At 35.9% G+C, this 14,662-nt stretch overlaps 1 protein-coding gene across 2 annotated transcripts in view; it reads right to left on the bottom strand.

Annotated features, from left to right (window-relative positions):
- The window catches only part of LOC461139 (cytosolic beta-glucosidase), a 1,143,797-nt gene that overhangs the window by 1,114,115 nt on the left and 15,020 nt on the right, over positions 1 to 14,662 (bottom strand). The window lies entirely within an intron of this gene.

Here is a 14,662-nt window from a genome sequence, read left to right as displayed (position 1 = left end):
AGAAATGAATTACTTTTTACATACTACAACATGGGTGGGCCTCAAAAATATTACACTTAGTGAAAGAAGCCCAACATAAATGATTGCAAATATTAGATTATTTATATGGAATTTTCAAAAAAACAAATCATAGAGACAGCAGATCAATGCTTGCCTGGGGCTGGGATTGGGGGTGGTAATTGCCTTCGAGGGAACCCTTTGTGTTGATAGAAAGTTTCCAAGGCGGGATTGCGGTGCTGGCTGCACAACTTTGTAAATTTGCTTAAAGTTACTGAATTGTGCAGTGATAATGGGTGAATTTTATGGTATGTAAATTATACCTCAATAAAGCCATTTTAAAAATAGAGAGATTCACAAAGCTTATTTAAAAAGTGAACAAGAATGAACTTTGGTGTTTCTCATGTATACTTTGGTGGTGAATCTACACAGAAGTAAAAGGAAGTGATTATTACCTCATCTTTCATTTTATATTTATCCCAGTTTACCTTAATGTTCATCATCCCATGGGTAAAAACAATATACTAACAGATGGTCCAAATTTCCTAATTTTAGAACTATCTGTTTCTGTGGGATTTCCTGCTTCCTGTAAACTGCTCAATAGCTAATTCTAGAAGTCCATGTGAGTGTCTCACTGGGTTCATAAACTGAGTTCTCAATCCAAATTATCTCATGGGATCAACTATGTTCTTCCTCCCATTGTCCAACTCCTTTTGTTGATATACATGTATAAGCTATAAAATACAAATTACATACTTTTGGTGATTCCACATGTGAGTTAAATGCTCTTATAGTTGCATTTAAAATTGGCATTGCACAATATAAAGACAAATGATAAAGCCTGTGCTAATAATTAACTTTTTCAAGTTATGATGACATGAAATGGCAAATAAAGAACCATAAAATTTCGAGAGAGCCTGTAGAAGAAAGAAAATAACTTTATATTTAAGCATCGTTAATACTTTTCTTCAGCTTTTTCAAAAGGGGTCTTACATTTTCATTTTACACCAGATCCCAGAAATTTATAGCTGGCTTTAACCCAAAGGGAGCATTCTGATTCAGACAATGATGCTTAGGTATGACAAGTTAGGTCAAACACTGATAATTAGAGAGGGTGTCCAAATATTTTGGTTTTTACCTAAGACCTAGGACTTATGCACAGGCCTGCCACCTACACTGGCAGAGTACAGGACAATAGCAAAAATGGAGAGTCATACGCAATATGACTAAATATCAGAAGATATAAGTCATGTTAACAAACTCTTACATAAAATAAAATATGTTCTGCTCTTTCACCTTGAAAAAAATTATTCCTATGTTACAACTGGAAGGCCAGACACAAATTTAGAAGTCTAAGACTTCTTAGAATTCTGTTTCAGGATGTGAAAATGTGGGGATCGGCATCCCTGACCCCCAAGCCCCAGCTGTGCCATGCGCCCATTTTCTCTCCACCTCTTGCTTCATCCCATACCAAATGGGTCTCATGCTATGTGCAGACACCAGAGCCCGCACACGTTTAGACAACCAGATCTCTCGAGAACTTACTTACTATCATGAGAAGAGCACCAAGTGGATAATGCTAAACCATTCACAAGAAATCTACCCCCATGAGCCAGTCATCTCCTACCAGGCCTCACCTCCAACACTGGGGATTACATTTTATATTTCAACATGAGATTTGGGTGGGGCGACATCCAAACTAGATTCTATTATTTCTCAGCATTCTATTATTTCTATCTAAACAAGAGTATCAAATTGCTTATTTATGTAGCTGAGGGAGAATGCTAAGACACACACACACACACACACACACACACACACACACACACTGCATTTCAGAGAACAATCTTGTCTTGACAGAAAGAAAGATAATGATATCCAATGGGTCTTTTCCATTTCTAATTTCAGTCACTCCATGGTCTTGCAATCACTACAGCCAACTAATCAACTAAATGTAATTATGCACAATTCCAAACATATTATGAAGTAATAAAGCCTTTATTTTTCATGATGCCCTGAATGCTTATATCATTGAAGATGTAAAAACAGAATTTAATTTGGGCCTACAAAATGGAAAGTCAAAAGGATGAAAGGGAAGATAAGAAGGCCTAAGTTTCTTTTTTTCTTTTTAGCTTGGAAATATGTAAACACCTGGATAATATTTTAAAAGGGTATGAATAGCCTCACAACTGCCAGATCATGCATAAGACTCACCTTATTCAAGTCAATATTGTAGGAATTTGATCCTTGAATTCTTTGATGACACCTGTAAATAAGTATTGGAAGTCTTTGATGGAATGCAAATGATCAAATATGTCCTGGAAGAACTGAACACTTCTGTGCCCAAATCATCTGACTTGTTCAAATTGTCCCACAGGCTGGCAAATGTGTCTAACTCTGTGGGTTTCTAAGGTCAGACTTGTACGTGAAAACTGAAAATGTTATTTCAGAAGTATATTAATGAAAAGCAAGAAAGAGCATAGGTTTTTACAAAGTAGTTACATAATTTCTGTAGCATATCATTAAGGGACATAGGGAATGCTATTATGTTTTGTAATGTATAAAGTGGTGGACTAGGTAGAATCATTATTATTTCCAATGACAAAACCCCAATACTGTTCTCATAATTGGCCACACAGAACCAAGTCATGCATCTCAAAAATACAGCCTGATAGCTACCAGCATATGCTTTGCAAATGAAACCAAGCAAAACAATACATGCACTTTTATAAAGAAAAGAAGAGAAAATCTCACAATTATTTAGGAAATTGTTTTAATCATTCCTTTAAGAATTAGAAGTGGAAATATGATGATACCAAGCCCAATCTCCAAAAATTAACAAAACTACAAGTTATTTTAAATTCTAGATGTATTATATGTCACTGTCTCTCCTGTAACCTGCTCTAATTTTAACCAACACAACACAAGAGTTTGAGCTGTGTCCTCTCAGGTCTCTTTTTATATTTGTTATATAAATTTCCTTGACAAACCCTGAGCATAACCAAAAGTTCATTATTCTCTAGGTGAAACCACATATGAATGTGGATTTGGAATTTTGTCCCTTCTCTTTTACCCTATATGGACATGCATTAAAATCCTAGCTAAGAGTACTGTCATGAATAAGACAGAAAATATTATAGTATTTAAATCCAACTAGTTGGAGCTGACATTTCAGAACTCAGGAAGGTAACATATCGTATTCTTCTCCTCAGTTCTTTATGTATCTTCTATTCCCTTAGAAGTTAGAAGAAGAATGTTGAGCTTAACATTGAAGACAGATTACCCTTTAAAAGAAACATCTATCAGAGAAAACATTAATTGGTTGCTGGAAAGCACGGCTATGAGAATAAAAGAATCTGGAATGAAATGAGAGATAAAAGCTGGAAAACATAGCTAATGAAGAATGGAATTTCCTTTTACGCATGTGGGAGCTTGCACGCATGTGTTCATTTTTCCCAAATATCTAAGATGTTTAGATGAGCAACAACATGCCGTTCGCATTGCCAGGCAAGTTTCCCTCTGCCTTTTCTGGTTTGTGTGATAGGAGACCTTTTCTCCCCTTATCCTCCTGACAAAGTTTTGTGTAAATTCTGCTCCATGTTGCAGAAGGCCCACACTGCCACTCATGCTCTGACAACTGCAAGCTGGGGATACAGAGGAGTGAGATACCCCACATGCACACATATGAAGTGACGAAAGATGCAGGAACAGAAGCAAAAAAGCATGAAGACCGCTTTTTGTCCTTCGAGGAGAGGCCAGTCTCCTGACAGCAGACGCAGGAGTTTCAGCTGGGTTTACTTGTCCCCAGTCTAACACACCTGAACCCTGCACACAATAGTACCCATGTAAGAGTGGAGTGGGGTAGGGTGGATACAGACTGGAAGGACAGCGGCCTGTTGGAAGTTCTCAGGAAGGTGGAGTGAAAGGAATGTCAGCGATCCTTGTTGCTTATTAATTTCTGACTCTTTGCTTAATAAAACCCCCCAAAAAGGGATTAGGGATCAAAGAACCAGACACAAAAGAAGTGATATAAATTACTTCCTTTACTCCAGCATTTTCTAATTTTTTTCAGCACCAGAGACTGGTTTCATGGAAGACTGTTTTTCCATGGACCAGGGATGGTTTCAGGATGATTCCAGTGCATTACATTTATTGTGCACTTTATTTCTATTATTACATTGTAATATATCATGAAGTAATTATACAGCCCACCATAATGTAGACTCAGTGGGAACCTTGAGCTTGTTTTCCTAGAACTAGACAGTCTCATCTAGGGGTGATGGGTGACAGTAACAGGTTATCAGGCATTACATTCTCATAAGGAGCACACAACCTAGATCCCTTGCATGCACAGTTCACAATAGGGTTCGTGCTCCTATGAGAATCTAATGCTGCCACTGATCTGACAGGAAGCAGAGCTAAGGCAGTAATGCAAGTGACTGGGAGTAGCTGTAAATACAGATGAAAGTTTGCTCACTAGCTCCCCACTCACCTTCTGCTGTGCAGTCGGGCTCCTAACAGGCCACGGACTGGTACCAGTCTCTGGCACCCTTACTCTACCCTTCCCTTTGCCAAATTTCAAGTCATCCTAATTATTTTCTGCCCTTTACAACTCCCTTCAAAACATACACATACTGATAGTGTTTGGCGATACAAAATAATTCAACAGACCTTTTCCTTGCCAACTCTCCCACTTTCCAGAATTTCTCTCACCTAAATTTGAGAGCTTTCATGTCCCAGAGGTCTTATCCTTGGTATCAATAATAATAATAATAATAATAATAATAGCTAATGCTTATTGAACATTTATTATACATTAGGCACTACACTTGGGGTTCTTTACTCTTTGAAATCACGTATCACCCAACAATCCTATGAAGTACATACTATAATTGCCATGGTCTTAATGCTTGTGTCCCCCCAAATTCATATGTTGAAATTGTCACCCCCAAGGTAATGGTGTTAAAAGGTGGGAACTTTGGGGGAATGATGAGGTCATGAGGCTGGAGCCCTCATGGTTGAGATTAGTGCCCTTATACAAGAGGCCCCAGGAAACTTGTTTGCCCTTATCTACCATGCGAGGACATTGTGAGAGGCGCCATCTATGAATGAGAAAGTGAGCTCTCACAGACACTAAATATGCTGGCATTTTGATCTTGGACTTCCCAGCCTCCAGAACTATGAGAGATAAACTTCTATTGCTTATAAGCTACTAAATCTATGTTTTTTTTGTTGTCACAAAACAGACTTATATAATTATTATGCACATTTTAAAGATGAGAAAACTGAGGCTTAGAGAGCTTTTGAGCCAATTGTCTATGATAACAGAGCTTACATGTTGTGGGGCAAAGGTTTGAACCCCAATCTCTTGACTCCAGAATTCACAGTTTTAATCATTACTTGTTATCAATATTCCTATCCCTATCTCCTCAAAAAAACTTAATGTCCTATCAGCTATCATAAATGAAACTGGTTATGTAAAGCTCCTAGACTTTGTCTGCCAATACTCGGTCTCTATTAATACCAGTGTCCCTTCCCCTTTCCCTATTCTCAACAGTAGATTATAATATGAACTAGCCTAGACAACTTATTTAATTGCTCAACATCCCCAGAATAACAGTGCCCTAAATCTTTAAGAAATGGAAAAGATACTGAAACCCTCAGGCATCTCGGGAGATGGAAGGAGGGACCCTTTTAGAGCCCCAGTCTAGTCCTGGTTATAAACTTTAGTGGACGCATGAACACTGCAATGAAACGGGGAATGTCAAATGACTGTGAAGTTGTATTTTCCTAATAAAGAGGTGTCATTGTTAAAGTGGAAGCTTAGTTCAGGGCCTCTATTCAAGCACAACAAGATGCTAGGTACCAGGGTTTATTAATAAACAAAACACACTGTCTGGGCTCAAGTGATTTTTCAGGGGGGCTAGATAATTAAAGAGGCAGTATAATGAAGTCCCAATAAAATAACACCTCAAACTATATTACTGTGTCGCAGCATTGATGTCAACTTTACATAAATTAAAATAATAACCAAGGGCAATTGTTTGAAGTTTCTGAAACAGTTCTAGCTAGTGAAGTAAAGAGAAAACAGAGATATTTTTAGAAAAAGAAGGAGAAAAAGTGCATATATCTTGAGGTAGGAGAAATGATGGCATGTTTAGAAATAAGGAAAAACCAATGAGATTAGTGTGTGAAAGCAAGTGGTAGAAGGGTTCAAAGAGTTATTATTCTAGTTGTTTTAATTCTTATCCATTTATTTGTTCAAATCATACTTACCGGTCTTGGGTCTTAATTATGCCTAGGTCTGTCCAAAGAAATTGTGGCTAGTGTATCCTGAGCACATTAGTCAAGTCCCCTACCATGTATTTTAGGGGATAAAGGTGGCGAAAAAGACTGAAGTATCTACCTCAGATTACTTTAACTCATCACTTAGACTCATGCCTAGCTTTCTGGAGAGAACAGCTCCAGAGAAAGCTAATAAACTATTTATTTAAAGGATTCAGATTTGGGGCCTAAAACATATTGCAAGTTCTTTCTAAAGAAGTAATATTCGCCGGACATGGTGGCTCACGCCTGTAATCCCAGCACTTTGGGAGGCCAAGGCGGGCGGATCATGAGGTCAGGAGTTTGAGACCAGCCTGACCAACATGGTGAAACCCCGTTTCTACTGAAAATACAAAAATTAGCTGGGCATTGTGGCGGGTGCCTGTAATCACAGCTACTCAGGAGGTTGAGGCAGGAGAATCACTTGAACCCAGGAGGCGGAGGTTGCAGTGAGCCAAGATCGTGCCATCGCACTCCAGCCTGGGTAACAGAGCGAGACTCCATCTCAAAAAAAACAAAAGAAGTAATACTCCAGGTATGAGACCTGCAGTAACTTGTCTCAACCATACACGTAATGTATTGAAGGAGACACCACAGCAAAAAAGACTCTATCTTCTTCTGCACTCCCATTCTTGCTAATCAAATATAGTTGACCCCTGAACAACCCAGGGTTAGGGGTCCTCACCCCCCATGCAGTCAAAAATCTGGGTACAACTTTTGACTCACCAAAAACTTAACCACTAATAGTCTACTGTTGACTGGAAGCCATGCTGATAACAAACAGTCAATTCACATATATTTTGTATGTTACATATATATATGTACTATATTCTCATAAGGTAAGCTAGAGAAAAGAAAATGTTAAGAAAATTGTAAGGAAGGGAGAATATATTTACTATTCATTAATCGGAAGTGGATCGTCATAAAGTCCTATATCTTCATCTTCATGTTGCAAAAGCTGAGAAGGAAGGAGAAAAGGAGGGGTTGGTCTTGCTGTCTCAGGGGTGGCCAAGGCAGAAGGAAATCTGCGTACAAGTGGAACTGTGCAATTCAAACCCATGGTGTTCAAGGCTCAACTGTAATATGGCCCTTTAGAATGAATGTCAAGAACACATATCAGAGAGAACGGGGTTTGGAATATTTCCAACACTGTAAGTCTCCCTTGAGAGCAGATAAAAAATAAAGGAGCTAGAATAGGCTTAGACCTCGGCAAGAGGGATTGCTAACCTGAACCCAGTACTTTCCAGGAAACCTACATATCATAAACTCAGCCTTACAACAATGTGTAAAAGAGCATATGGGTCATCAAAATTTTAAAGTTATCTTTATCATAAAATAGAATTTAAAAAATGAAAACGCATGTCAGAGTAAGAGAAAGTATGCATTACATATATATACATGCACACATATATAATACATATATATGCAAATATGCATTATATATGTACATATGTGTATATATAAATGCATGTATATGTGTAATATATATGTCTATGTGTATGTGTGTGTGTATATATATATATAATGCCCAAAATATATAAAGAATTCCTACAAATCAATAGTAAATGACAAATAGCCTAATTATTTTTAAATGGGCAACAGGTATGAACAAATATTTCACAAAAGAAGATATACAAATGGCCAAAAAGCATATTGTAAGGTGCTCAATGTCAGTAATCATCATGGAAATGAACATTAAGACCAAAATAAAATACTACTTTATACCCAGGAGATCGGCCAACATTTTTTTTAATGCAATTTCAAGGGCTGGCAAAGATGAGGAGCAATGGGAACTCTCATACAAAAATGGTACAACCACTTTGGAAAACTATTTGAAAGTTTTTTAATAAAGTTAAACATGTTTCTACCCTATGACTTAATAATTCTACTCTTAGGTATTTATCAAAAAGAAACATATGTCCCTACAAAAAATTGTGTAAGGATCTTTTTTGTTCATAATAGCCCAAACTGGAAACAACCAAATGTCCATTAACAAGGGAAAGGATGAATAGACATATATTATAATAAATATATATTATGTTAGGAATTTTAAATATAAATTTACATAAGTTACATGTATTCAGCCATAAAAACTACAGACTACACAAAATAAAAAATGGATTAATCTGGAAAACATTGCATTAATCAAAGGAAGCTAGACACAAAATAGTACATACCATATGATCTCATTTATATGAGGTGCTAAAACAGGCAAAATGAAATTCGAACAGCGGTTACCTCTGATTGGTTATAGAGATTTACTAGAAGGAGACAGACAAGGCCAGGCATGGTGGCTCACGCCTATAATACCAGCAGTTTGGGTGGCCAAGGTGGGTGGATCACTTGAGCCCAGGAGTCCAAGACCAGCCTGGGCAGCAGTGAGACCTCATCTCTACAAAAAAATAGAAAAATTAGTCAGGTGTGGTGGTGCAAGCCTGTAACCCCAGCTTCTTGGGAGGCTAAGGCAGGAGGATCAATTGAGTTCAGGAGATAGAGGCTGTAGTGAGCTGTGACTGCACAACTGCACACTCCAGCATGCATGACAGAGTGAGATCTTGTCTGGGAAAAAAAAAAAAAAGAGAGAGAGATATTCTGCAATGATGGAATGTTCAATATCTTGATTTTGGTGTTGGTTAAATAGGTGTTTACATTTGTCAAAACTCATCTAATTTTACATCTAAAATCTGTACACTTTATTGTAGTAAATTCTGTCACAATTTTAAAAAAAGTTTTGTATTAAAAAATATTATCTACCAAAACAAGGTATCCAAACCCAAATCTGTCCCATTAGAAACATTTGCTCTCTCCTAAAACAATGAGTGTGTCTGTCATTTAATAACTGGTTCTCAGAACAAGCAAGGTAGTATGTACATCGCTAAACATCACCTTTGTGACTAACACCATTCAGTCCTCAGAGAAATACCTATGTTCATTCATGACCTACATTACCTAAATAAAAAGTAATTATGTTCAAATGCTGTGGGCTGGTGGGTTGTGCCACTGCCAATGATAGAGACAGATAGGGATCCAGAGTAAGCAGATCATTTGAGCAGGAGAAGAAATTCAGCAGGAGGACATATGAATTCATTAACTCGAAAAAGCATTCCCTTCCATAGCATGAATACAATAGATTCTTGCATATAAGTATAGCTTACGCCATTTATCAATATTCTTGTTTGTCTTTGTGATTCAGTTCATAGTTGCAAATCAGCAACTATGAATTAGCTACGTTTTTGCAACCATTGCAAATGGGGAGTAAAGATCATTCCGAAATGCTAAGCGATCACAATACACTTAAATTTGTGTAGGTATAGGTCTAGATGTAACATTCATAATGGGTATTACTAATTCATTACATTGGCAACTAGATGGATATCAAATGCCAGAACTGAAAAAATAATGAATGCCAAAATTAAAAAGAAACATACATATTTAATACAAACATTTTTAATAAAGCATAATTAAACTTTGAAAGATTAAAAGTTTGGCTTCATTTAAATAATTTGTTTTAAACATTTGATATCATTGATTATAATTTAATAAACATTTGATTTTAATTTTAATAGATTATGTAAATATTTTAAAGGATAACTATACGTGAAAAACTGTTTCTTTTAATATTTGCTTTACATTCTTAATGAGAATATATTTAATTGTGTACAAAAATTAAATATTTATTTGTTTTTAAATCTTTTAGATTATGGTCAACAAACTATGGCATGTGAAAATAAAGTCTTATTGGAACATAGTCACATCCATTTATTTCCATATTATCTGTATCTGCTTTAGTGCTACAATGGCAGAATTGACCTGTTGTAACAGAAACAATGTAGCTGGAAAAACCTTAAATATTCAGTAACTGCTTCTTTAAGATGTTCGCCATCCCCTACTTTACATTATTCCTGCCAAGCAAACACAAATTATGTAAAAATTTGATGACAATATAATTAGTGATTCTGCTGAAATGCAGGTGACATATTTTATAAACTAAATATATAATGTATATATTACATACATATTTATCTGTAAATCTTTGATCTGTCAATGGAACATCTAGCCATTTGCAAAATAATAAAATCAGTCATCTTTGATACATTTAGCCAACTTTCAGTCATCTGAAATTCACAGCTTTACACATATTTTTCCATTTTGTCATTATGAAAGCACATTTTTTCCAGGTAGGAAATAACTACATGTTTTATTTAATGATTTGTTATTTGATTTATAACTTTCAAACAATTAGACAATTGGCATTTGGGTCTCTGTTTGTTCTTGTGCCCCAGGCTCTGCACTCATAAAGGAAAAAAAGATGAACACTCTCATATGCCTGTAACCCAGAGATCAGCCTCTCTACTGCAGATATCCCTTGGTAGAGAATCTGTGAAACAATCTAGTGTTTGCTTTGACAGGAGAGGCCTTGATCTCTTTCTTGTCTCTAGACTAGTGTAAGGTGAAATGATAACCCTTCATTATTCCTATAGGCTTCTGGTCTCCCATGACCAGTGCAAATACTTGCTGAGAGGAGATGGAAATGGAGCTGAGGAGTACTTTTATTTTTTTAATTCACTTTATGCCTTTTGTTACTCAAGTAATCAAATGAATCATTGCATAATAAGGACAATAATTACTTATGAGTAAGTGAATCTCCAAAGGTTTCCCAGCCCATAATGGAGATAAACTTCTCATTTTTTCCTCTTCCTTCTCCAGCCCAAATGAAGGGTTCAGAGCTAGGAGGAGGAGATTACTGTTCCCAATACAAAGAAATGGTCAAGGTTTGAGATGATGAAAGTGCTAATTACCCTGATCTATCACTATATATTATATGTATCAAAACATTACTATGTACCCGATGAGTATGTACAATTATTATTAGTCAACTTAAAAATGAAAAAGAAACTGGGACCGTTACAATGACTTTCCCTCTACATTTGCTCATCATTCTTAATTCTAGAAAGCCTCAAGAGAAGCTTAGAAATTTGTTTTTTCTTCTATCTCGGTCTGCATCAAATTTTAAGGCAACGTTTCTACCTACCAATGTTCTTTGTAACTTTGGGGGTAGGGAGACAGTACAAAGATTTATTTTCTCACTTTTTATAACTCATTGTGGATTTTGTTCAATTTTTCCAGATTAGTATAATCCAACCAAAAACAAAGAACACGGTTTTTTCATTTGTTTGTTTTTCTCTTGCTGCCTACATTTCTAGCTCTCTAGATCCACATAATCCTGCTACTGGCCTAATATTGTTTGAGGCTGGCAAATTCACCATTTCTTGCAGGGCAAAATGTTGCCTTGAACAGAAAGGGTGCATGCCAGAAGACCTACTGCAAATCTGGGTTTACTGGGAGCTGATGAAGCTTACATCCATGTCTATTTCAAAAGCCTGGGAAGGCTCTGGCCATCTATTAGTGTAATTAAGCTGTTGCTAATTTCCCACTGAAAGAACTCTTGCCTACTGTGCAAACCCACCCAGCAAGATAAGGTCACGGGCAATAGACTGCATCATGGTATAATGGTTTCATAATTTGTATTTTTGGTCATTCATAGTGAGTAGTTATTAAATGCTTACATATCTAATTTTACATGCATAATTTGTATTCTTTATCTTAAAGAATGACTCCCATAATATATACGGTTCTGGCCCCATAAAACCCAGATTCCTCCCAGAATTTTGTTGCCAAATGCTAGAGGTTTGGCCTAGGCCTTGTTGCTCACTGCACAGAAAACCAATCACTGAGATAACAAGTTGATGTGGTTTGGCTGTGTCCCCACCCAAATCTCATCTCGAATTCCCACGTGTTGTGGGAGGGACCTGATGGGAAGTAATTGAATGATGGGGACAAGTCTTTCCTGTGCTGTTCTCATGATAGTGAATAAGTCTCATGAGATCTGATGGTTTTATAAAGAGGAGTTCCCCTGCACAAGTTTTCTCTTTGCCTGCTGCGATCCATGTAAGACGTGACTTGCTCCTCTTCACTTTCCTCCATGATTGTGAGGCCTCCTAGCCATGTGGAACTCTAAGTCCATTAAACCTCTTTCTTTTGTAAATTGCTCAGTCTTGGGTATGTCTTTATCAGCAGTGTGAGAACAGACTAATACACAAGTATTGCCAAGGAAGAAGGCTTTATTGCAAGTGACATCAAAATTAGGGTAATTTTGTCCCCAGAAAATGGGGGCAAGTTTTAAATCCATTCTTAATGGATGTTTAGTAAATGTTGGGTACAAGAATGAATAACCTTCCACAATCAGATACATTTCAATTAAATTTCAATAAAATTTCAATTTATCTGACATAATATCTTAAAGTTCAATTTGCCTGAAATAATATCTTAATTTTATTTACAATGTAAGGTAGCTAAATGAAATGCCTGAATCTTTAAAAAACAATAATATATTGGAAAGAGGTCAGTAAAAACGTGCACTTTAGAGTCAGATAGAAATGGACTTACATCCTTTCTGCTGGTAGTCTAAACCTGATCAAGTGTTTAATTTCCTTGAGCCTCTTTTTCCCCATCTGTAAAATGATGATGATACACTTCCTTTGCAGAACCAAGCTGGGGATTAAATGTGATGATATACATGTACCAGCAAATCAGCCTGCTGAATATGCAAAAGGCATCTGAGGAGCATTAGGAGGCATAGTGTGGAGGTTGAACACACAGACTCTGAAATCAGATTACCTAGTTGAAATCCTCACTCTGCAGCTAGTTAGCTATACAATCTGGGACAAATTGTTTAACCTCCCTGTGCCTCCCTGTCCTCATCATTAAAATGGGCACAAAAGTGATATCAATATTAGAAGGTGGTTATGAAGATTAAATGAGTTAATATTTCTGTAGCACCAAGAACTTGTCTTTGGCATCTAGGACACTATATAAGTATATATTAAATTGTGAGCTATTTATTTATTGAAAATCTTTATTTCACTAGACCAGAACTGTTCTATTAGGTACATGCTATAAAAGAATAACCATAGCATTATCCCCCAAAATGTGAAAAGTTTGTTCTAATTAAATCCACATTTCATTGTTTGGGTTTCTTGTAGCTGCAGATTTATAAGACAACTTCTTGAAAAGCCAACATTTTGAATCTATGGTAGCATGTTCTGTCTTTTTCCTATACATCCAGACTCCAATTATACTACTTGGTTACTACCTTCAAAAGTATTTTTGGTAATAGTTGAACAAAAAGAGTTCCAAAAAAAATATATATATATATATATATATTGTTTTATCTGGAATCCAAGAGGGTTTAATTAAAATGCCAACATGATCAAGCAGGCTAAGAATGTTTTCTAATTATTTCAATTAAGAGTTGGCAAGATTTGATTAATATTATACTGAGTGCTTGGGGCTCTGGCAAATCTGTATATTTTCATTTCATTATTCATCTCCAGTATACCCTATTAATTATCTTTCTTTCTCTCTGCCTTTTTCTTCTTCAATAAAATCATTTTTTTAAATGGTCTCCAAAGCTTATTCCTTAAAATAGTAAGAATTATTTTAAGTGCTACAGTTAATTTTAGTCAAAATTTTGAATACCATTTGAGTTAATTCATATCTCAGATTCTTCATATAGAAGGAATATGTGAGTTTTAAAAAATAGAGCTTTCCCAAGCTTGAGATAATTTACTATGTAATTCAGTGTCTACCAGAGAATTAAAATGATTATTTATGTTCCCCAGACTCAGAGCATTAGGAAAACATTGAACTGTGCTGATTTCTTAAAACACACAGTTGGAATTGTTTAGTAATGCTTCATTTGTATGCAGAAAGTCCAACACATATTAAAATAGGTATTCAATTCTGTGTTGATTTCAAGGAAATGAAGGAGAGCCAGTTTATCATCAAAGCTCATATATTCAATACCCACCCAGAAATTACATAAATGCAGTGCCCCATTTGAAATACTAAATAGAAATCTAAAATCCAAAGCTACAAATCCCAAAGAAATGATCACTTGTTCTTTTATATATTTGAAATATTAAATTTCTGGCTTAATATGTAAGTCTGAGTAGGTGTGAAATGGTTTTCTTTGAGAAGATACCTAGTTAGTGCTCTTTTTCAGCCTGGTAATTGTGTTGGTATTTTAAAATATGTTATTATACCCAGAAGTTTTGGAAATGGTCGTTATGTTTTATAAAATATGAATAAGTGTGAAATATAATTATGCTGCAATTTCTGTGAAAACTATAATTCTGAATTGAATGCCTTTTGTGTTTTTAAACCCCACCTTCATAAACATGAAAAGAAAATATGAGTTTTAAAAAGAAGGGTATCTGTAGTTCTTTTAATGCAGTTAGTTTCATGCTTATTTGTGTATATATATATATGCACACACATA

The sequence above is a fragment of the Pan troglodytes genome, chromosome 3, assembly GCF_028858775.2.
Source record: "Pan troglodytes isolate AG18354 chromosome 3, NHGRI_mPanTro3-v2.0_pri, whole genome shotgun sequence".
NCBI classification, from domain to species: Eukaryota; Metazoa; Chordata; class Mammalia; order Primates; family Hominidae; genus Pan; species Pan troglodytes.
The sequence above is the reverse complement of the archived record's forward strand: the minus strand, read 5'-3'. Positions and strand labels throughout refer to the sequence as shown.